The sequence below is a fragment of the Panulirus ornatus genome, chromosome 8 (genome assembly GCF_036320965.1).
Source record: "Panulirus ornatus isolate Po-2019 chromosome 8, ASM3632096v1, whole genome shotgun sequence".
NCBI classification, from domain to species: domain Eukaryota; kingdom Metazoa; phylum Arthropoda; class Malacostraca; order Decapoda; family Palinuridae; genus Panulirus; species Panulirus ornatus.
The window spans coordinates 16,220,878-16,244,605 of NC_092231.1; the positions used below are offsets into that span (position 1 = coordinate 16,220,878).

General features: G+C 45.1%; 1 protein-coding gene across 1 annotated transcript in view; it reads left to right on the forward strand.

Annotated features, from left to right (window-relative positions):
* The window catches only part of LOC139749848 (solute carrier family 4 member 11-like), an 898,465-nt gene that overhangs the window by 282,119 nt on the left and 592,618 nt on the right, over positions 1-23,728 (forward strand). The gene's annotated exons all lie outside the window — the stretch shown is intronic.

Sequence of the window (23,728 nt, forward strand, 5' to 3'; positions counted from 1 at the left end):
CTCTCTCCCTCCCTCCCTCCTTCCCTCTCCCTCTCTCTCTCTCTCTCTCTCTCTCTCTCTCTCTCTCTCTCTCTCTCTCTCTCTCTCTCTCTCTCCCTCCCTCCCTCCTTCCCTCTCCCTCTCTCTCTCTCTCTCTCTCTCTCTCTCTCTCTCTCTCTCTCTCTCTCTCTCTCTCTCTCCCTCCCTCCCTCCTTCCCTCTCCCTCTCTCTCTCTCTCTCTCTCTCTCTCTCTCTCTCTCTGAATCTTCTGCTTCTCTGAATCATTGTTCATCGGACGAGAACTTCACAATAAAATCTTCTTACTCAATTCTTGGATTCTGAAGTGACTTGATTAAATGTTGGTGTTTGTGTGGAGTGAGACGTGCGGGCATTTATGATCTCCAGCGTTCGACTTCATTCACAGTTCTCAAGTGGCTGATGGCGTCATGTCCCCCGTGCTGGCTGCCAGAAACATTACTGACCGTACGATAGACTTGTTCCAATCAGAGCTCGTACAGATAAACGGGACGGTCCCATACCCACCATTGTGAACATCTTGTTCCAAATCAGAGCTCGTACAGGCAGATAGAACAGTCCCATACCTACCATTGTGAACGTTATAAACAATCCATGAACAAGTTTACAGCCATGCAAGTGAACAGCTTCGTTTTTTTGCCATTTAGGCTATGTAGAAAGTCGGCTACTGTGTTACTGTAACTATTCACCGTTCAGTGTTCATCCCAGTTCTTAGTATATAAGCCCGTGCTATATTCATCCTCTACACAACCCTACATATCTGCCGCCCTGTTTGTCTAGATGTACCTCACTCACGTGCTCATCCAAAGTGGGGAAAACATCTCCAGCCTCCAACGTTGATCTTAAGCTCTTTTGTCGTTGGTTAACTGGTCACTATCATGAGCTCCCAGTACCGTAATATCTGTCATACCTCAACTGTGGATATTGATCCACACACCATGTCCTTCCAACAACTTAAGCTACGGAACCTGAATTTCTCGTGTGTTTTGCAGCCTCACTCCACACCTGGCTGTCATGTTTGCAGTCTCGCACTGCAACATCTCTACATACAGTACCACACGCGTCCGTATATTCCCACACCACACCGCACTTGTCCCGAGAAGAGGGTGAAAGGGAGGCTGGTGGGAAGGATAGGTAGATGGGAGGGTGGCACTTGAGAGGAAAGCTTGTGGGAGGGAGGGAGGTGGGAGGGAGGCTTGTGAGAAGGAGCAGGTGGGAGGGAGGGAGGTAGAAAGAGGCTGGTGACAGAGAGGTTGGTGGGAAGTGGAATGGAAGTTGGTGGGAGGGAGGCTGGCGTGGCGGATGGGAGGGAATCTAGTGGGAGGGAGGAGGGTGGCGTCCATGATGGGGTCATGAACTAGGTCACGAGGTAAACAATGTCTCTCGTCAGTCTTAGAAGGAAGGGCGGGTCTAGCTGCTTCACCAGCGCCAAGTGGCATTGTACCACACTACATCTTACCAAGGAGAATATATATATATATATATATATATATATATATATATATATATATATATATATATATATATATGTATATATATATATATATATATATAGTGAAATCAGTGATGCGCGTGATCTAAGTATTTGCTGATAACCACGAAGGAAATAATTGAACACGAGAAGTTCCGAGCGCTGTCGTATATTACATCATCCAGAGAAAAAGGAGGTTGAAGGCAGCAGTTCACTGTACAGTCATTGTACCAATGGAGAGGGCAAGTGTGCTGTTTCGGGTCACATGCGTGTGGTTTCTGGTGGTCGGGTGTGGCATCGCGGCGTCATAGAATTTTATCACACGGTCAAGACAGGTTAAGCTGTTTAGATATTTAATGTAAAACAAATGTATCCAGTTTGTGTAGACCTTCCTTAACGTTTGTGTTCCAATTCTTCGTTATACTCGGTAGGGAAAATAGAATCGATGACGTTTCTCTTAATCAGAAAGTTACAAGTTTGAACTGAAGTTGCGTTGGTCTATGTCAGTACACGATGTACTGGAAGACTAAGACGTTACACTGTACGGTGCAGCAGGAGGCTTCCGTCCAACCACAGCTGGGCCGAACGTCTGGGTTGTACGGTGGAGTCCTGAGGTTCCTGCTCTAGATGATTTCTATGGCTGTGGCTATGTATGTGGCTATGGCTGATTGTGGTTGTGGCTGATTGTGGTTGTGGCTGACTGTGGTTGTGGCTGACTGTGGTCGTGGCTGTAATTATGGTTGACTGTGGCTGTGGTTAAGATTGGCTGTGGTTGTGGCTGCGTCTGTGGTTAGCTATGGCTGTGATTATGACTAGCTGTGACTGTGGTTGTTGCTGTGGCTGTGGCCGACTGTGATTGTGGTTATGACACTTCGGTTGTGGCTGTGGTTAAGGTTGACAGTGGTTGTTGCTGCGGGTGTCATTGAATGTGGCTATGGCTGTTGTTATAACTGAATTTGGCTATGGCTGACCTGTGGTTGTGGATTTTATGATTGAACTGAAATATGTGTGTGTGTGTGTGTGTGTGTGTGTGTGTGTATGTGTGTGTGTGTGTGGTGACATTCAGCAACCAAAATGGCGTCTGCCTTAGCAGACCATCATAAATAATTGTCATACACGTGATTCATATTCTTTTTTTTAGGTTTAACTTCGTCTTTGCATTAATGGAACAGTCATGTGTCAATTGCCTAGAAACCCCTGGTCCCCACCGTAAGAGGAAGACCCTCACGGACACCGACGCACCTCTGGTCCCGACGCACAGTACTACTTGATGCTCTGAAAAAAAATTTTGAATTTCGTCCACTAGTGTCCAGTTTCCCTTAATGAAGTTCAAATGTAGAATTGGAAATATTAGAAAAATAATTCATATTTCATATATTCTTCTGAATATGAAGGAACCACATCCGTATACAGATGACCAAACAGTAAAAGCGACAGAGTAATGGTGTGAGGAAATATACAGGAGTTACCCCTGACGATGTGTAATTCTGTTACATTTTCTCTCTCCGGTGGCGACCGCCGGGGAATGAGGCACAGACTCGCTTATTCGTGACAGCGATTTCGGTATAGGAAAATATTATAGTCCTGCTTATCATTCTGGTAAATACGTGGTGACAGTAACGACGACGATATGAATACAGATTTTCTCTTCTAGAGGCTCATGATTATGACACGGACTTAATATAAGTAAGAAATTGCAGAAATATTTTTTTCTGAAGGGAAATAATACGACCATCACGAGTTGACTGCTTGACGTATTTTATGGATCCAGGCTTAATGATCTTTACCTGTTGACGGCCATTACATGCTGCAATATACATATCTGTACGTATATACATAGATACATATATACATGGGTGATGCTTAGCCCGTATATATACATCATCTCGCAAGAGGAGGGTAGGGCTTGCTGATTGTAAAAAGACTGGAGTTAAATAAAAAAGAACTTGCAAGAAAAATAAAGGTTAAAGTAGTAGAGGTTCAGGTTTAAATATTTTTTGTTAAAGATGTGTAGTTAGATCAGCGGCAGATGAACCTTTACTGAAGATAATGATTTTGTTCAATGTTTCCTCTTCGTTTCCTTGTGTATATAAAAAAAAAAAGAACTTCATTTGGCACTGTTCTCAAACTGCAGTGTGTGTGTTGATTCCGCTCAGGTTAAGTGCTGTGGTATATAAGTTTGCCATAATGGGGAGAGTATATCAGACTGTCTTGCATCAGATATCGCTTGATATTAATACGGTGATCATTACATAACCTTTTAACAATGCTGTCCTTCGTTCTCGCGGACGGGGTAAGTAGACAGAAGAGCCACCGTTGAGTGCAGGACGGTGCGTGAAGTCGTATCCAAACACTACAGACGGTAAGATGTTTGGACAGATGACTGACCGAGACGTGCACACCTACATCTTAGGACCATCAAACTTGCCAGGGTCGTTTAAGGACGTGAACGGCAAACGACATTGACCCACCACAAAACCTTGAACACCTTCTGGTGCTTTTGAGGATAATTCATCGACCACACACACACACACACACACACACACGATGCATGTTTCATGTCCTCGGCTAAATATTGATTTCATTCCTTAGTTACACTAAACGTGTTTATGAGCAAATCTGAAGTAGTGTGTGCTGAGTGGATAAATGATTCATTTACTGCTGTCTATTCATTTACATATTTATTCAATTGTATGTTTCAGTCATTTGTTTATCTCAAATGCGCATATCTTTTTTTTCCCTTCTGTTCATGGTGTGCAGAGCACAGTAACTAAAGGTATTTCATTTTTCTCAAAATAGCTACATCAAATTAAGTATCCCTTGAGCAGCGCCGTTGGTTAACGCCCCTCGGTTATCATTCACTGTGGTGACTTAAATTGTAAATCTAAATGTGAAGCAAACAGTTTTGCATTTTTCCTTCATTCATTTTTGAGGTCCAAAAGACACCTGGTTGTTTTTTTGTTATTCTTTGGGGGAAAAAAATTTTGTTTCCGCTATCATGTGAGGTGGTTGTTATAGTGTGGTGCAGGGGCGTTGAAGATGGTGCAGGGAGGCCCCCGCCCTCTGCTAGGCTCCACAAATTGAGACTAGACGAACGAGAGGATGTGCTCCCGTGCCCTCAGGGAGGAGAGAAGATGTGCACTGGTGGATGTTGGTGCGGGTAGTGATGTGGGTGTGGGGGGGGGGGTGGTCATTGATATGGGAAGGGCTGTGGAGAGGGTGATGTGGTTGTCGGGGGGGGGGGCTCATTGATGTGGGTGGGAGAGGGTGATGAGGTGGGTGTCGGGGGGTCATTGATGTGCGGGTGATGTGAATGATGGGTGTGGTCATTGATGTGGGGGGGGGCGTGATGTGCTTGGTGGGTGTGGTCATTGATGTAGGGGTGATACTGTCGTGCCCAAGTGTCGTACCGTCGTGCTCAAGGGTTATACTGTCGTGCTCAAGGGTTATACTGTCGTGCTCAAGGGTTATACTGTCGTGCTCAAGGGTGATACTGTCGTGCCCAAGTGTCGTACCGTCGTGCTCAAGGGTTATACTGTCGTGCTCAAGGGGTGATACTGTCGTGCTCAAGGGTTATACTGTCGTGCTCAAGGGTTATACTGTCGTGCTCAAGGGTTATACTGTCGTGCTCAAGGGTGATACTGTCGTGCCCAAGGGTCGTACCGTCGTGCTCAAGGGTTATACTGTCGTGCTCAAGGGTGATACTGTCGTGCCCAAGTGTCGTACCGTCGTGCTCAAGGGTGATACTGTCGTGCCCAAGTGTCGTACCGTCGTGCTCAAGGGTGATACTGTCGTGCTCAAGGGTTATACTGTCGTGCTCAAGGGTGATACTGTCGTGCTCAAGGGTTATACTGTCGTGCTCAAGGGTTATACTGTCGTGCTCAAGGGTGATACTGTCGTGCCCAAGTGTCGTACCGTCGTGCTCAAGGGTGATACTGTCGTGCTCAAGGGTGATACTGTCGTGCTCAAGGGTTATACTGTCGTGCTCAAGGGTGATACTGTCGTGCTCAAGGGTTATACTGTCGTGCTCAAGGGTTATACTGTCGTGCTCAAGGGTTATACTGTCGTGCTCAAGGGGTGATACTGTCGTGCTCAAGGGTTATACTGTCGTGCTCAAGGGTTATACTGTCGTGCTCAAGGGTTATACTGTCGTGCTCAAGGGTTATACTGTCGTGCTCAAGGGTTATACTGTCGTGCTCAAGGGTTATACTGTCGTGCTCAAGGGTTATACTGTCGTGCTCAAGGGTTATACTGTCGTGCTCAAGGGTGATACTGTCGTGCTCAAGGGTGATACTGTCGTGCTCAAGGGTGATACTGTCGTGCTCAAGGGTGATACTGTCGTGCTCAAGGGTGATACTGTCGTGCTCAAGGGTTATACTGTCGTGCTCAAGGGTTATACTGTCGTGCTCAAGGGTGATACTGTCGTGCTCAAGGGTTATACTGTCGTGCTCAAGGGTGATACTGTCGTGCTCAAGGGGTGATACTGTCGTGCCCAAGTGTCGTACCGTCGTGCTCAAGGGTTATACTGTCGTGCTCAAGGGTGATACTGTCGTGCTCAAGGGTGATACTGTCGTGCTCAAGGGTGATACTGTCGTGCTCAAGGGTGATACTGTCGTGCTCAAGGGTTATACTGTCGTGCTCAAGGGGTGATACTGTCGTGCTCAAGGGGTGATACTGTCGTGCTCAAGGGTGATACTGTCGTGCTCAAGGGTGATACTGTCGTGCTCAAGGGTTATACTGTCGTGCTCAAGGGTTATACTGTCGTGCTCAAGGGTTATACTGTCGTGCTCAAGGGGTGATACTGTCGTGCCCAAGGGTCGTACCGTCGTGCTCAAGGGTGATACTGTCGTGCCCAAGGGTCGTACCGTCGTGCTCAAGGGTGATACTGTCGTGCTCAAGGGTTATACTGTCGTGCTCAAGGGTTATACTGTCGTGCTCAAGGGTGATACTGTCGTGCCCAAGGGTCGTACCGTCGTGCTCAAGGGTGATACTGTCGTGCCCAAGGGTCGTACCGTCGTGCTCAAGGGTGATACTGTCGTGCCCAAGGGTCGTACCGTCCTGCTCAAGGGTGATACTGTCGTGCCCAAGTGTCGTACCGTCGTGCTCAAGGGTGATACTGTCGTGCCCAAGTGTCGTACCGTCGTGCTCAAGGGTGATACTGTCGTGCCCAAGTGTCGTACCGTCGTGCTCAAGGGTGATACTGTCGTGCTCAAGGGTTATACTGTCGTGCTCAAGGGTTATACTGTCGTGCTCAAGGGTGATACTGTCGTGCCCAAGTGTCGTACCGTCGTGCTCAAGGGTGATACTGTCGTGCTCAAGGGTTATACTGTCGTGCTCAAGGGTTATACTGTCGTGCTCAAGGGTTATACTGTCGTGCTCAAGGGTTATACTGTCGTGCTCAAGGGTGATACTGTCGTGCCCAAGTGTCGTACCGTCGTGCTCAAGGGTTATACTGTCGTGCTCAAGGGTGATACTGTCGTGCTCAAGGGTTATACTGTCGTGCTCAAGGGTGATACTGTCGTGCCCAAGTGTCGTACCGTCGTGCTCAAGGGTGATACTGTCGTGCTCAAGGGTTATACTGTCGTGCTCAAGGGTTATACTGTCGTGCTCAAGGGTGATACTGTCGTGCTCAAGGGTGATACTGTCGTGCTCAAGGGTTATACTGTCGTGCTCAAGGGTTATACTGTCGTGCTCAAGGGTTATACTGTCGTGCTCAAGGGTTATACTGTCGTGCTCAAGGGGTGATACTGTCGTGCCCAAGTGTCGTGCCGTCGTGCTCAAGGGTTATACTGTCGTGCTCAAGGGGTGATACTGTCGTGCCCAAGTGTCGTACCGTCGTGCTCAAGGGTTATACTGTCGTGCTCAAGGGGTGATACTGTCGTGCCCAAGTGTCGTACCGTCGTGCTCAAGGGGTGATACTGTCGTGCCCAAGGGTCGTACCGTCCTGCTCAAGGGTGATACTGTCGTGCCCAAGGGTCGTACCGTCGTGCTCAAGGGGTGATACTGTCGTGCCCAAGTGTCGTACCGTCGTGCTTAAGGGGTGAAACTGTCGTGCCCAAGGGTCGTACCGTCGTACTCAAGGGGTGATACTGTCGTGCCCAAGGGTCGTACCGTCCTGCTCAAGGGTGATACTGTCGTGCTCAAGGGTCGTAACGTCCTGCTCAAGGGTTATACTGTTGTGCCCAAGTGTCGTACCGTCGTGCTCAAGGATTATACTGCTGTGCTCAAAGGTCGTACCATCGTCATTGTAGAGTTCAGTCCTTTAGTTGTGTGTACTTCAAGTAACACCCTACACCCATCCAACACCGAGCGGGCATGAGGAGGGTGTTGTGTGGGTGACGCAACACATGCACCCCCTCCTCACCAGGAGGGAGCACGCGTCGCATATGTCTCGTGGCCATTTGTTAATCCCCTAAATCCCGAGAGGATACCTTAACCACCACCCACTTCACCCTGTAATCCCCCCACCCCCCAATAGAGCCTCCCGCCTCCGGGTCCCCCAATAGAGCCTCCCGCCTCCGGGTCCCCCAATAGAGCCTCCCGCCTCCGAGTCCCCCAATAGAGCCTCCCGCCTCCGAGTCCCCCAAAAGAGCCTCCCGCCTCCGAGTCCCCCAATAGAGCCTCCCGCCTCCGGGTCCCCTAATAGAGCCTCCCGCCTCCGAGTCCCCCAATAGAGCCCTAGAGATGCATCGGGGACCTGGTCCTAGCCCCCCCCCCCCCACCATCCCAGTGTAGGGGGCCCTCCGTGGACCCTCCAGGACCCTGCTGGGGGGGGGGACTGCTGGAGAGGGCCCCCCCTTGCCTTAGCCCTGGACCTGGCAGAGGTGCCTGACGAGGATACCAACTATCCTGGGCCCAGTACAGGAGCCCACAGGGGGACCCTCCCGAATATTGGTCCCTCGCCTCAGTAGAGGGGAGGGGGGGTGTCCGCTGGGAACCCTCCTGGTCCTGGGCCCGAGCCCGGTAGAGGGGCCCGCCGCTGCTCTGACACACTGTACGCGGCACTATTGATCCAACCCAATTCCCAGTGCTGGTCTTGTTGATGTGGGGGAGGCGGCGAGACGGCCACGTGGTGCCTGCATGCTTGGGCTTCCTCCTCCGCCAGGCGTGGAGGCCCGAGGCTTACGACCTGCCTGACGGGGTCTGCTTGGGTGTGTGGCCCCGACCCCGGGGGTCTGCCTCCTCAACACAGGCATCCCCCATGTGCAGGAGAGGCTCATCCTCACGCCCCCGACGCCAGGTAAACAGATCGCTCGTCACTCGCCTCGTCTCCCTCAGCTCCTCGATGCGACACGGTCGTGGGGGAGTTTCCCCAGACTCCATCTCCATGCTACGCGGTCCTGGGGACTTTCCTAGGCTCCATCTCCATGCTAAGCGATCCAGGGTAGTTTCCCCAGGGTCCATTTCCATGCTACGCGGCCCTGGGGACTTTCCCCAGGCTCCTTCTCCATGCTACACAGTCCTGGGGACTTTTACCAGGCTGCATCTCCATGCTACACGGTCCTGGGGACTTTCCCCGGACTCCATCTCCATATTACACGGTCGTGGGGACTTTCCCCAGGCTCCATCTCCATGCTACACGGTCCTGGGGACTTTCCCCGGACTCCATCTCCATGCTACACGGTCCTGGGGACTTTCCCCAGGCTCCATCTCCATGCTACACGGACCTGGGGACTTTCCCCGGACTCCATCTCTATATTAACACGTTCCTGGGGACTTTCCCCAGACTCCATCTCCATGCTACGCGGTCCTGGGGACTTTCCCCAGACTCCATCTTCATGCTACGCGGTCCTGGGGACTTTCCCCAGACTCCATCTCCATGCTACGCGGTCCTGGCCCGGGAGTTTCCCCTGGCTCCAACGTTGCCAACGTGGTTGGACGTTCTTATGAAGACATGTGCCATGTTTTGTTTCCCCTCGTGTCCTGAGCTGGCCACCGGCCGGGCCGCTCACTGGTGGGGGTGTCCGTCCTGTCGTGACACTTGAGTGGGTGGGTATGTTGCCTCCAGCCAGCCTTCACATGTGCCCCCATACCACCACAAAGGTTCTACTTCAGCGAGTAAAAATATATGACTTTAACAACAGTCCATTTTTATTTTGGTTCTTTAATCTGCAATTGTGATTAAAACTAAAACCGGACTGAAGATGTTCATCTGCGCAACTTTAACTTTGATCCATCCCTGGTTTTGCTCCCAAGATATATGTCCATTGGTGAAGAGATATTTTAGAATTACGTTTTTACTGTATTTGATTTCCCAGGCATTTCCTTTCTCCAAAAGAACGAACAGAAACCACTTAAAGAAGAAAAATTCTCGTCTACAACTGGTTTGTGTTCCTTACATTAGATTTGACTCCCAGGAACATCAAGTTGCTGGACAGCTTTAGCTGGTGAGTGATAAGAGTCGTGTTACAGTGAGCAGCGTCTCTCTCTCTCTCTCTCTCTCTCTCTCTCTCTCTCTCTCTCTCTCTCTCTCTCTCTCTCTCTCTCTCTCTCTCTCTCTCTCTCTCGAGGCGACCAAGACCTGGTGTCCTTCAGTTCAGCCCGTTACCCCTCGACGGTGTCGGTGCTACTGCTGTGTGGAGGTCTTCTGTTTGAGTCTTCCACAATGGCTGCCTCATTTGTATAACCAAGTGTTCTCTATTTTCCTCCTCCTTGATAAGTTTCCTTTTCCATTTCTCTGTTTTCTTCTATTCTGATACATCTGTTGTATATATATATATATATATATATATATATATATATATATATATATATATATATATATATATATATATATATATATCCATTAAGAAATCCAAATAGGACGGGTGACAGCTCAATTCCCTGCGTGACTCCAGTCTGTACAGTAAACCAGCCTTGATTTTCTTACTAATCTCATTCTCCACGTACAGTTGTCACACGCGCCTGTTCTTGTTCAAGTGAATTTTCGTTCGATATTGTGTTATTCAGTGTGTACTGTTCCCCACAGAGTCTGTCTGGGTTGTCTGTCAGACGCCTTCGATAAGTCTATACGTGCAGTATGTTGTCCTTGTTCCATTACCTTTTCTCATGAATCATTTTCATTGCAAAGGTCAGATCTCTCGTTCCTCTTCCTGGTCAATGATCCTTCTGCCTTTCTCCCGCTTCGTCGTCTTTCATTCTTAACCTTCGTTATGGTATTCCCTCGTATAGCTTGTTTGTATGTATCATGCAAAGATTTCTCTGTTACCCATTTCGTCTTATACCGTTTTCTTTCTTGCCTGAAATGGAACACTGTTGTTCTGTTCCATCTTCCAGCACCCTTGTTCCAGTCTCCCATGCCAAGCTAGACAGTCGGTTCTCTGTCCGGGCAACACCACCTTTACCTGACGGTGGCATGATATGAGCTGGGATCCCTTCACCATCAGGACGCCTCCTGTCCATCATGCCGGCGAGCACCTCCCTGATATCTTGCTCCGGTATACCTCGCTCGCCTGATAGTCTGGTCTGCTTCATTTACAGCAGTTTTCCTGAAGCATGTTTTAATATTTCCTCCGGATATGATTTATAAAGCATTGTAGTCTTGCCTTTGTTTTTTTTTTTTTGTTCATCCAATATATCTTCATTTTTAATGCATGGCTTTAGAGGTGAAGGATTATTTTTTTCATAATTTTATAGCATATGATACATTATCTTTCTGTTCCAGTCTTATGTAAGTTTTGTTTTTTTTTTACCCACGATTCCTCTTTTTTTTTTTCATCCATCTCATAAACATATCCATTTTTGTTTTTTACTGTCTCTTCCTTTCTGTCTTTTCCCATCGGATATTTGCAGTATACAACATGCTGCAGTACTTGTGTTAGTGAAGCTGTGGCGTGGTTCCATTGCTGCTGTGGCTCGGTCGTGTGATCACCAACCAACAGCACTTTGCCATCTTCCATCAAGTGATCTAAGTTGAAGCTGAGCCACATCTTCATAGTTTGTCCCGTTTTCTGTTGAAAATTGTTGTAACAGCTGTCTCATTCTTACCTCTGGGTGTGTATAGGTTATGCGTTTAGCGAGTCTCAGGCTGTGGCCTGAGTCACCTAACATGGGCGATATACTTTTGAAAATATTTAGATATATATATTCTTGATAGATAACAGCGTGGGCCCGTCGTCAGCAAGCCTCCGTCATGAGGAATATCGTGTGTAGCACATCTACTTATGTGTCTGTTGATGATGTGTGGTCTTTACCGACGCTCTGGGTCTGTGCGAGGAAAGTAGGGAGGCGTTCTCCCTCAGGTCTGTTTGCTGTCTCCGACAGTAACACGACCCCCAGCACGTCCTTAGTCGACCACAGACAGCAAGCAAGCATTGAATGACTTTGTATTTGATTCTTTATTTATCTATTTATTCTTTTTTGTTTTTAATTCTGGGGATGTTTATGAGGGATGAGTTGTTGCTGCTGCTGTATCACATGGAGGGAACATTACCATTTGGGTTGACGTGTGATCATGTTGGGTTTGGCTTGACGTTAAGTGAGCGTTCAAGTCTGTCCTCCGTGTGAGGGGGAAGACCCCATCTTGCCTCTTGAGAATTTTTCATTTTTCTTTTTTGTCCGCTACGGTTGACGCTGCTTGTGTGTGATCCACTTGGGATGAAGGAGACCTGACCCTTATCTCCAACATTCTTAACTGATAACCTTAGTATGTTTTCTCTCACTACTGTTATCTTGTGGTCCAATCATCTAGCTGTTTTTTTCAACTTGCGTAGAACAGAATTATCATTGTTTATTATCATTGTTATTATTATTATTATTATTATTATTATTATTATTATTATTATTATTATCATTATCATTATTATCATTATTATTATTATCATTATTATTTCTATTATTATTTCTTTTTCTTTCTTTCTTTCAAACTATTCGCCATTTCCCGCGTTAGCGAGGTAGCGTTAAGAACAGAGAACTGGGCCTTTAAGGGAATATCCTCACCTGGCCCCCTTCTCTATTCCTTCTTTTGGAAAATTAAAAAAAAAATAATGAGAGGGGAGGATTTCCAGCCCCCCGCTCTCTCCCCTTTTAGTCGCCTTCTACGACACGCAGGGAATACGTGGGAAGTATTCTTTCTCCCCTATCCCCAGGGATATTTATTATTTCTATTATTATTATTATTATTATTATTATTATTATTATTATTATTATTATCATCATGCTTTATTATCATAGTTATTATAAGTATTATCATTATTGATGACCCATTATTTTTCCTGCGACGTGTGTGACCTACATTAACATATGTTAACCACTGCCTGGCATCAGGACCAGTTAACTTGGAACCATGTGGACACTTGCGCGTCTTGGTCAGGTGACCTACGGAGGGACGGGGAGCAGGCGTCCGAGGCTGTGTTCCTCCCTCCACCGTCCAGGGGTTGTTAACGTAACGTGTACAAGACGCATTATGTGCCAAGCTTGACATACAACCTCACTATAGTGCAACCTCACTATAGTGCATGTCGTTATCTGGTTTCTAGCATCTGTGGTTCTCGGTACCTCTCTCTCTCTCTCTCTCTCTCTCTCTCTCTCTCTCTCTCTCTCTCTCTCTCTCTCTCTCTTGTTGTCTGTGTCCGTTTGCGTATTGTTTGCGTGCGTGCAAGTCTTCGAATGCATCAGTGGATAATTCGTTTGTACAGTGTATTAGGGAGAAAGAGTTTTCCCCGTGTCTCTTAACCTTATTTATATATGTATGTATGTATATATATATATATATATATATATATATATATATATATATATATATATATATATATATATATATATATGCCATGTCTTAACCTCAGGTATATACACGTGCACGTATTACACACCACAGCTTAAGCCAGGTGTACACTCATCGACCAGTCCAAGAAGAGAGGATGAAAAGCTGGGTTTGCTGTGGGCTGGCTAGCCTGCCCGGGACTCCTTCCCGCGCTGGCAAGATTGGTGGGAAGAAACACTAACCTTTGTGTGTGTGTGTGTGTGATTATACTGTGCGGGAAGAGAATTTTAAACTCGTAAGTACCCAACCCTCGAACATTTTCCATTACGAAATAGCCTTAGAGTTTTGTATGATGTTTACATTTACCACATTTTCATCCAGCATGTATCATTCCTCCACCACTCTTGTATTATATAAACACTTCCTTACATCCTTTGTAACTGGTTTCTTGCTTAATATCATGTTTATGTTCTCTGGTGGTTCTGCTCATACATCTCGCCAAAGAACTAAGCTCTTGTCTGCCTCATCAGTCTGGTTTGAGAAACTTAAAGGTTTTGAGCAGGTCTCCCCCCTCACTCTTCTCTCTTTCCTGTGGGCATATCTAAGACCTCAAGCTTTTTTCCCCTGTAACTGAGGTCTCTTGATTCTGTTGCCTTCCTTTCTAGACCTTCTCTTATCATCTCCTTGTGCCTCTTTAGGCACGGTGACCAAACTTGAGAATCATATTCTAGTTCTGGGCTTATCATCTAGGATGTGAAGAGTTTGCTAAATAATTCCCCATCCTTGTACATGAATCCTAATAGTTCTAATATTTGCCAGTAAACCTTTTGTCCACCTTATCATTCCCCTGTTGTAGGACTATAGTTGCAGGTTTAGATATAATATCAGTTCCCAAGTCCAGTTCTCTCATAGCTTTCTGCTGCTTAATTCCAACTAGATAACATTCATATTGTGGCCTTCTTTCACCGTTTTGATACCTGCTTCTTTCCCTACACGTCGAAGCTTTGGAATTTTCTACCATCTCGTGGGTTTCTCAATAAATATAACCTGGCATGTTTCAAAAAACAGGGTTTTCACTTTCTCCAAAATTTGTAAATACTTTGCCTTGTCTTTTCTTTTTCCGTGTCATAATTCTCTCTATATATTTCACAATTAAGGCCCGTCCTTGATGTGGACTTTTGCCCGGGACTGGAACCTTCAACGTAAAAAAAAAGGGAAAGCCTTCAAGGCTTGTGGAAGCACCTTCAAGCGTTTCGAGAACCTTCAAGGGTTGCTGAAACATCGATCAAGGGTTCCGGGAGCTTTCTTCAAGGGGTCTGCGAAAGTCTTTAATAACCACATTGAAAAAAAAAAAAAAAAAAGCCTTATTGACGCCCAGTAGTTTATAATCTATAAATGGAACTCTCTTTCTTTCAACTTGAGTTTGGCTCTTGGTTGCCACAGAATTCCTACTGAAACTTGGAAGACTATGTTGTCAAAGGAAGGAGAAACAATGGATGAAGAAAATCGGGGTTTCCAGGGAATATTGCATGTTCCTCAGTGGGTTCCTGTACTGAGGGAAGGAAAAGATATACTCGGGTGATAATCTCATGACGTGGGAATGTTATTATTCTCTTCAGGATAACTACTTAGACTGTGGCCGGCCTTGTTCCTTATCGAGTCACAGAAGATGAACGCAGCGTCACCAGTTCCATAAGGGAACTAACATCCATCTTCGTCATCATTTTATTCGTCATTTCAGAGAATAGTATAACTATACAAAATGATATATATACCAGCTACATTACCCGGTGATAGTGCCATCCACATCTTAAACCCTGAGATCGGTATAGAGGAAAGTAAGGGTCGGAGTTAAATGTAAAACGGATATATATATATATATATATATATATATATATATATATATATATATATATATATATATATATAATTTATTTATTTATTTATTTTGCTTTGTCGCTGTCTCCCGCGTTAGCGAGGTAGCGCAAGGAAACAGACGAAAGAATGGCTCAACCCATCCAAATACACATGTATATACATACACATCCACACACGCAAATATACATACCTATACATCTCAACGTATACATATATATACACACACAGACATATACATATGTACATAATTCATACTGTCTGCCTTTATTCATTCCCATCGCCATATATATATATATATATATATATATATATGTGGCACAAAATTGAAGATGTATATATCCTTCACACCTGCAGCTTGAGCTGGGCTAAGCTTTGTTTCCTACGATGCGCGCGTAGTGTCAGTATCTTTATTTCCCGTCGTGCCGTCTCAGATTTCTCTCTCGGTGATTGCATCAAGTTCCAGGTGGGGCTGGTGATAAAGCCACAGATATCCTTCTTAGTAGCTGATTGAAGAACCGGGGTTTTTGGGCTGGGTGTTGAGGAATCGGAGAGCGAGTTTGCTCCATGGAGGCTTCTCGGGAGGTTCGGCGAGTGAAGGAAAGACTGAAGAGAAAAGAGAGGAAGGTAATATGTCATGGGGCCTCACCTCCAAGTTTCCAGCGTCAATCGGGTTCGATGAGCGAGATCAGTGTGTAGAGGAGGATTTCATGTATCCGATAACAAACGTGCGCAAGGCACGTAGATAAATATTTAACTTAGTATCTCAGTTTATTTAGATTTGTTAAACTGACGGGGATATAAACCTGGAGATAAAAGTGCCTTTGTTATTCTCTAATCGGCTAAGGTTGGGTGGTGTGTGCCACCAAACTCATCAAATTCTATTTGTTAAAAAGAAGGTAAGAATTGACTACTGTAATTATAAAGTAATTAGCATGATTATGTAAAGGAAACTCTGAAGTGTGTCATGAAATGTGTGATACCGCTATGACCATTTCCATGATTAGCATAAGAGCCATATACACTGTCAGAGTGTGTATGGTCACAATTGTCTCGAACACCCGAAGGATATATTGAAGTTCATTCGATTATTGAATATCATAACTAAACGATGACGGCCTTAACGACCCTGGCAGACGATTAAGGCCATTTAACCAACTAACTACTGTTCCTGATATCTTCACACCCATTTTACAAATTGTAGTAAGAATCATGTCATTGCCTTATACATCTTTGAATTCATTTTAACAATTGAGCAATGCTTTATACACTGATGGTTGTTGTGTGGTATCATCCCGGTAAGCTTGTCATCAACCACACTGTGTGGTAGTGTAGATTCGACGAGAAGATTGAACATGTAGAGCCAACACTTAGCAAATACGACAGGAGCCCCCCCGCCGGACTTGGACCTAGCACGTTTTTAACTACAGTGCGATAGTTAACACGTCCCTCGGCCATTAGGTGGTCGCGGGAGTGGTAGCGACCCCCTAACCATGCCTTCAGGAACTTCTCAGGAATTACATTTTCCCAGCACTCGACCGCCGCCGAGACTTCTCAGAAATAGTTTTCGAACGCTAAGAGCAACGGACACGCTGCTCGGCTGTCGGGTTGCCCTGAGAATCGTCAGGGGTTCCGGCAGCATCTTTCCTTCGTTGTCCTGATCCTTCACCACATGCCAACCTCACACTACGACTCTCTGCTCTCCCTTCACGAAAGAAAGGTAAAATACGACCCTCAGCAACATCACCATGGAAGCTATGGCAAGAGAATGCTGTGTGTCGATAGCCTGCAGATGGCTCGGTTGATCAAAGTACCAGACACTGTGGTTGCTCCTCACTTGTCTGTGGCCACTGGAGACTATCAGAAAGTCTGCTCTACCCTCTCAGGAGGAACTGATTGCCATTTCGTAAGCTCTCCCTCACATAACCAGTTGGTCATGAAGACCGACTCGAAGTTATCAGTTCAAGCACTGCCAAAACCCCCAATGACAACGTCGGCCTCACATTCAACACACTGGCGAAGTGGGCAGGGATCTTCATAGACGATGCAGACCAGTGGTCATTCGCCTGACACCCAGTCACACTGAAATGACGCAGGTTGACGACACGGGCAAACATGATTCGCAAAGTCCGGCTGAACCAGACAGAACCCGTCATCTGGACAAGGTTATAAATGCAGGGAACGCGCGGCGTTCTTCGCCACCAGCAGCGTGGCATGAAAAAGCCCACCGCACGCCCAAGGCACCGACTACCAGCTACATCCGAGCGAACGAGACACCACGAAGAAGAGACGGTCAACCTTCGCCGACTCTGCCTCAAATATATGTGTGTGCAACTGACGGCTCTATAAGGTTCGAACAGCCGACACCACAACAACGCCCTGTGTACCACACCATTTCCTATGTCATTACATATCCTGGAGAGGACGGGTCACAGGTGTGCACTGAGACACTAAACACAGTAAAGCAGCTCTTTCAGGAGCTCAAAGAAGCGTCCGCTCTCGCCACGGACATTTATAAAGGCGTCCTGCAAAGATAAGTGGGAACTTTTAACTGAGCATAATCAGGCGCTCGCCTCCCCCCTACGTTAACTAAACTAATCCAGTTTTCACCCTCCAGACTCAGGAAATGATTAGTACGTACAGGTTTATATAAGCGTGAGTGTTCTGAGGATGGACCGTCAGTATGACAATGGCTCAAGGCAGGCAGGCAGGCAGGAGGAGGAGGAGACCTGGCGAGTCTTAACAAACAAAAATACGGTGAAGCTGGTGGAAAGAAGGGGACGGGTCGTTGAATGGCGAGGACCCGTGACCTGCTCAGGTTGGCGGGGGGGGGGGGGCTGACACCACCACCACAATGAGACATGGGTTGGTGCAGGCGGAGACCTGGCCGCTAACAGAACAACAACAACATTAAATGAAAAGAAAAATATTCATAGTTTCATCTCAATCCACTTGGGCCCGAGTGCTGCGTACCCAGCCTCAACACATATTGTCTAGTGTGTCATCTCTCTTACCCAGTCAACCAACAGTTTCTTATCCTTTACAATCTGTTTGCTTCTTCTCTAGTATGTATGTTAGAGATTCATTTCTGACTGAAATCTACACATTATAAGCGAACTGACTACGGTGCTGTATATGATCCTGTCACATATACAGCAAAGTTTGTGTTTGGAAATGGAGTGAGATTTTGAGAGCCTGGTGGATGTCTCAGATGATGAGGAGACGAATCTCGTGTGTCTGGGACGAGATAGTATGCAGAGAGTGTTGGTCACTGGTAGGGTGGAGAGACAGGAGGTAGTGCAAGCTTTACACAAGATGGTAAAGCATTTACTAAACTGCCAGGTATGAAAAACTAACAGGAGCCTAGTTAGCAAGACTCCCGCTGCCGGACTGGGTTGCTGATGTGCAGCTGGAGGAGTTTGCTTCAGATCCATAGATAGATAAAGTTAAAAGAATTTTTGCTTCAGCCTTCTTGATAGCACGTCACCCCTTGTATACCACATCGATCCAGTTCATTCGGTTTTATGCATGCTACTCGCTTTCCCAAATGTTTCAACTCTTGTTTCAACCTTGTGACACTTTCTCTTAAGCATATCCAGTTATTTGCTCTCTTTCCCTGTAAGTAACGCCATATACCTCTGTTTTATCTCTCACTAGCAACTTCACTTTGTCATCCCGCCGCTCTTCCTAACCTGCTTACCTCCGTCCTTCGCATGCAACATGCATCCCTCGCACATGCCACCACAGCTTCCCTAAATACCTCCCATTATTCACCCACTCCCAATCCTTCACTGACTCACCTTTTGCCGTTCTGCCCTCAATCTCTCCTGATAATTCTTCACACAAGTCTCCTTTACTGTAAGGATTTCTTTAATCACCCTGCATCATGGTCATAGTACACACGGTCGAGACTCAAGTCTCGTTCTTTCAGAGGTCATTACACTCGCCCACCAACGACACATGACCCGCCCGGCTCCACGTATGTGCACCTCACCGCCTCTCCAGCTGAAGATTTGACGATACACTCGACTCTTATGAAACGTAAGCTGATGATGACGCTACTTGATGCTGTAAAGCCTTCGCATCCATCAGTTCCTTTAGGACGTCATTTTGGACAATTGTTATCAAGTTTTAGTCTTTTGATTCTACCAATGTACCAGGTTTTTTTTTTTTCTTTTTTTTTATTTTTTTTAGTCGGAGACAGAACTCGTGAGTTGGTTTTAGCACATACGCTTCAAGGTTTGCATGTAGGAGCCTCGGCTCGACCAACCTGGTCTGTGAATCTCATATTTTTCGCGATGTGGAAATACCCAACACACTGGCAGCAGAAAAAAAAAGGAAAAAAAGAGTTGAACTTTCATTTGGAGTTTGACTTGACTTGTAAGTCACCTTAAGTCACCTCACCTCACCCTTTAAAGGACTGTCATGCAGAGCCTGGTCACCACCGTCCATTCAGACACAAGTGCCCTGCCACACCTCACTCCCGCTGACACTCCTCGTAACTCAGTTATAACCTTGAGTAACTCCCGACAACACATACTCCTGACAACGTGTCCAACTTTCGCTCCCCACACCTCGGCCACAGTGCAGTCCAAACATTACAGATATTTTCATCCACTCTCGCGGGCAGTTAACTCTGAAGAATTTGCATTACAGTGTCACTCATGAAACCTGTAATATATATATATATATATATATATATATATATATATATATATATATATATATATATATATATATATATATATATCGTATGTGTCTAAGGAGTGTAGTTTCGGATGGGTGTATATGTCTTGTGGGGTAGAATTTAAGGTCGATTTGGGAGGGGAGAGCGATTGTGTAGTGCTGTTGTGAGGCTTTACAGTGTGAACGTGACTCGTCGGTGGATATAGGTTGTTGAATAAGAGGTAGGAGTGAACTTTTCATGCTTGCTTTTGAGGTTAGTGGTTTGGGTGGGAGAGAGGGGTCGTGTGCCGTTGCAAAGAATTGGATGCCAAGCGTGTGGGCGTGCTAATGTGCTAGAAGTATTTTTTTTTTTTGTTTTGTTTTGTTTGGCAGTGCAGGTGCTGTATGTTTGGCAGTGCAGGTGCTGTATGTTTGTGGTCACTAAGCCACCGGTGATTTATTCCAAGTACAAGTAGGTACACAGTGAGTGCGAAACCCGCGATATTTACGTTAAAGCACAAGGCATTGGAAACACTATAAGTGCAGGCAATTGACCTGGATACCGAGGATACCTTCAACAACTACGTGTGCGTGTGAGAATACAGTATGTGTGTGTGTGTGTGTGTGTGTGTGTGTGTGTGTGTGTGTGTGCAATGCATCAAGGAACGAGAGTATACAAGAAATCCGGAGTGGAGTGGTTTGATAGACCATTCAAGGTGCCACACTCCCAGACATGTAAACTAAGATAAAATTTATATTTCAAGGACAGACAGGGTAGAGTGTGCATGTTGAATTACTTTTTACGACTCAGGCGTAAAGATTGAGTGACAGACACATGTGGAAATAGCATAGGTGTCAGAAGGTCTGGGTGTTCTCCCTCTACTACCGGCAAATGATACAGGTACCGTAGGAAGACCTCTAGGCTTTCAACAAAGAATGGAACTGGATAACCTCTCATAAGGTACACTAGAATAGGTAGGTTGATAAACATGTAACCAGGTGGAAATCGGTTGCTTGAAACAGCCCCGGTTGACCAGCCCATCGCCGAGAGAAATTTAGTCACAGACTCCTGCTTTGTTCTACAGGGCAGCTGTAGTGACGAGCGTTAAGTGAGAATCAGACCCATAGCACTGCAGGAGCATCTTTCCTAGTGTTATGTTGTGTGTGTAAGTCGACATTGTGGGTGTACCAGTTGACTCTTGAATGAGATGTTTATTCGTTTTACTCTCATGGTTTGTGTAAGTCTTTTCTCATCTCGTCATCGTTGTGTCTCAGTAACCCTTCCCTGACGCTTGGCGGTAGATAGACAATGTTTCTTCTGTTTTAGCCTCATCAGCAAGCGATTGGGAAGTTATAGAACTGTTTTTCTTTGATTTTGCTTCTTTGTAGGTGTACGTATGTAAGTCTGTGTTTGCATGTTTCGTTTTAATCATTATCTGGGACAATTTGAGCCCACTTTTTTTTTTTTTTTTGTATATATGCGTGTATGGAAGTCTGATGCCTCGTCCTTCTTCATTTAAATTCTTTGATAACTTTCCATCAAATTGCGGCCACATACTAGCAGGCCTGCTCCTTGAATAGCGAGAACTTTTTATGTAGGCAAGATACACCGTTACAGAATAAGAATCTGGCCTTCATACGCCAGTAGCTCTGAGTCTGAGGCCTTTTCAAGATACCCGAAGCACCTCAGAAGAAAGACAATTCGAGACAGATATTGTGAAAAAGTTGTCTATTTTCAATTATTATTTTTAAAAACTTGAATACAAGGTGGAGGTGGAAGGACGGATTGATCGATGCTTTCAAGCTCCGGAGCCTGAATATGCAGGAGGATGAAAGGCATGCAAGGGACAGAATGGAATGAAGCGATGTGGTACACAGTGGAATGAAGCGGCCGGGAGAAAGCACGAAAAAAGTCAGTGTGTCCTGGTTGTGGATGGGGGGCTCTTGATTCACCCGTTTCAAATTTCGCGCTTCTTGAACTGGTAAAATTGTGCATCAGAAACGGTGTATTTGAATGTATTATGCTCAGAAGTTTGGTATGGCGATGGGTAACCCTTAATCACCAGCGTTAAGTAATTTATATATGGAATTTCTTTAAACACAGTGCTTAATAAGGGAATTTTTGCCCTCTAGGGCAATCTGGTTTAGGTATGTAGATGTGTGTGTGTGTGTGTGTGTGTGTCTGGTCAGCAAATAGAAATTTACAAGCATTTATTACCATGCTTAACAATTTCATGCCTTATATCAAATTCACTGTGGAAATAGAGAATCAGTATGATTGTTTGATCCATATGGTCGGCAACTTGTTTCAAGTCCAGCATTTACAGGAAACCCTACCTAAGTTTGTTCATAGATTCATTAATGCTTAGCTCAACGTTAAGAGATTTAGACAATAAGCATTACTGTCGATGTTCCTCAGGACATGACGTATGTGCAGTTGGGAATCTGTGGATGAAGAGTTTGAGAAGATACATAAATGCTATTGGATCCATATTATAGTATTATAGGTCTTTCATTGATGAATCTTTTACTTTAGCAAATAGATCAATTTATAGATTTATTCCCAAACCTCCACCTTGATACCAAGAATCTTTTAGTTCTTCCATTTGGTGATAATGTTACTTTAGTTCCCAGAGCTTTGAGAGTGAATTTAGCTTTCATCAATAACAATACTATCAAGAGTATTTTCGTCAAAGACTCGCCATAAAATTCTGCGGACTGTGTTTACAGAATACCTTGTAAAAATTGTAATATGTTTTTTGTGTTGGGCGGACTGGTAAGGATCCTTCTATTAGACTTACGCAACATAAATATAAAAACAAGACAGGTTTCCAATGCCTTCTTTATTCACGTTAGAAATTATGACCACGGTATTGACTGGACCAGTGATACTTCATTTATAACCTACGACTCTTTGATCAAGAGAAACACCATTGACTCTTCCCTTATTAAATACAGAACACTTTGTAATATTGATATTAGTGAAGGTATGTTTTGAGTGGATAGCTTTGTCGTATATATATATATATATATATATATATATATATATATATATATATATATATATATATATATATATATATATAGCGTCCTAGCTACGTCTCTTGTGATCTTTTCCAATATGTCTATATGCCGATAACAACTACGAAAAAAGAAACGCGATAAGTTCCATGTGCACTTTTGTGTATTGCATCTTTAGAGGAGACTAAGAATATGATAAAGGTTTAAGTGCAGTGCGTTGAAGAAAGTGTGGAAAGTGGGAATGTCATCTGCGATGGCAAAAATGGATACGTTTAAAAGAACAGTAGTCCCAACAATATCATACGGATGCAAGGCATGGGCCATGAATAAGACTGTGCAAAGGAGGGTGGATGTGTTGGCAATGAGACGTTTGAAGACAATATGCAATATGTGGTGTGAGGTGGTTTGATCGAGTAAGTAATAAAAGGGTAAGAGAGATGTGTGGTAATAAAAAGGGTGTGCTTGAAAGAACTGAAGAGAATGAGCTAAAATGGTTTGGACATATGGAGATAAGCCGAGTGCATTTTCATGTATAATCACATCGTCAAGGGAGATGCATAAATGAGGTAGAAGACTTAGAACAATCAATAGAAATGTAAAAGACCGGCGGAGCTAAGACGCCTCTTTTGTATGTATATACTGACTGCCCTGTCTTCTATTTCATTCTTGTATCTCCCCTTACGATGTGATTATACACGAAAATGCACTTAGACTTAAAGTTTCTAATTTTCCTCGGGGTTATCAGTAAATATAACACCTCGCGCCTCAATGTAACAAGAAGGGGTTTTCAGCCCCTTGCTCCTGTCCCATTTAGTCGCCTTTAATGACACACTGGGAATACGGAGGTAGAAGTATATTCCTCTCCCCTACTCCAGGGGATACCTTGTGGTGGCGTGAATGAATATTTGTAGATGGTTTTCGTATAATGAGAGAGGAAATGTTATGGGTGAAAGTAGTGAAGAAATAGCAAGAGAAACTGA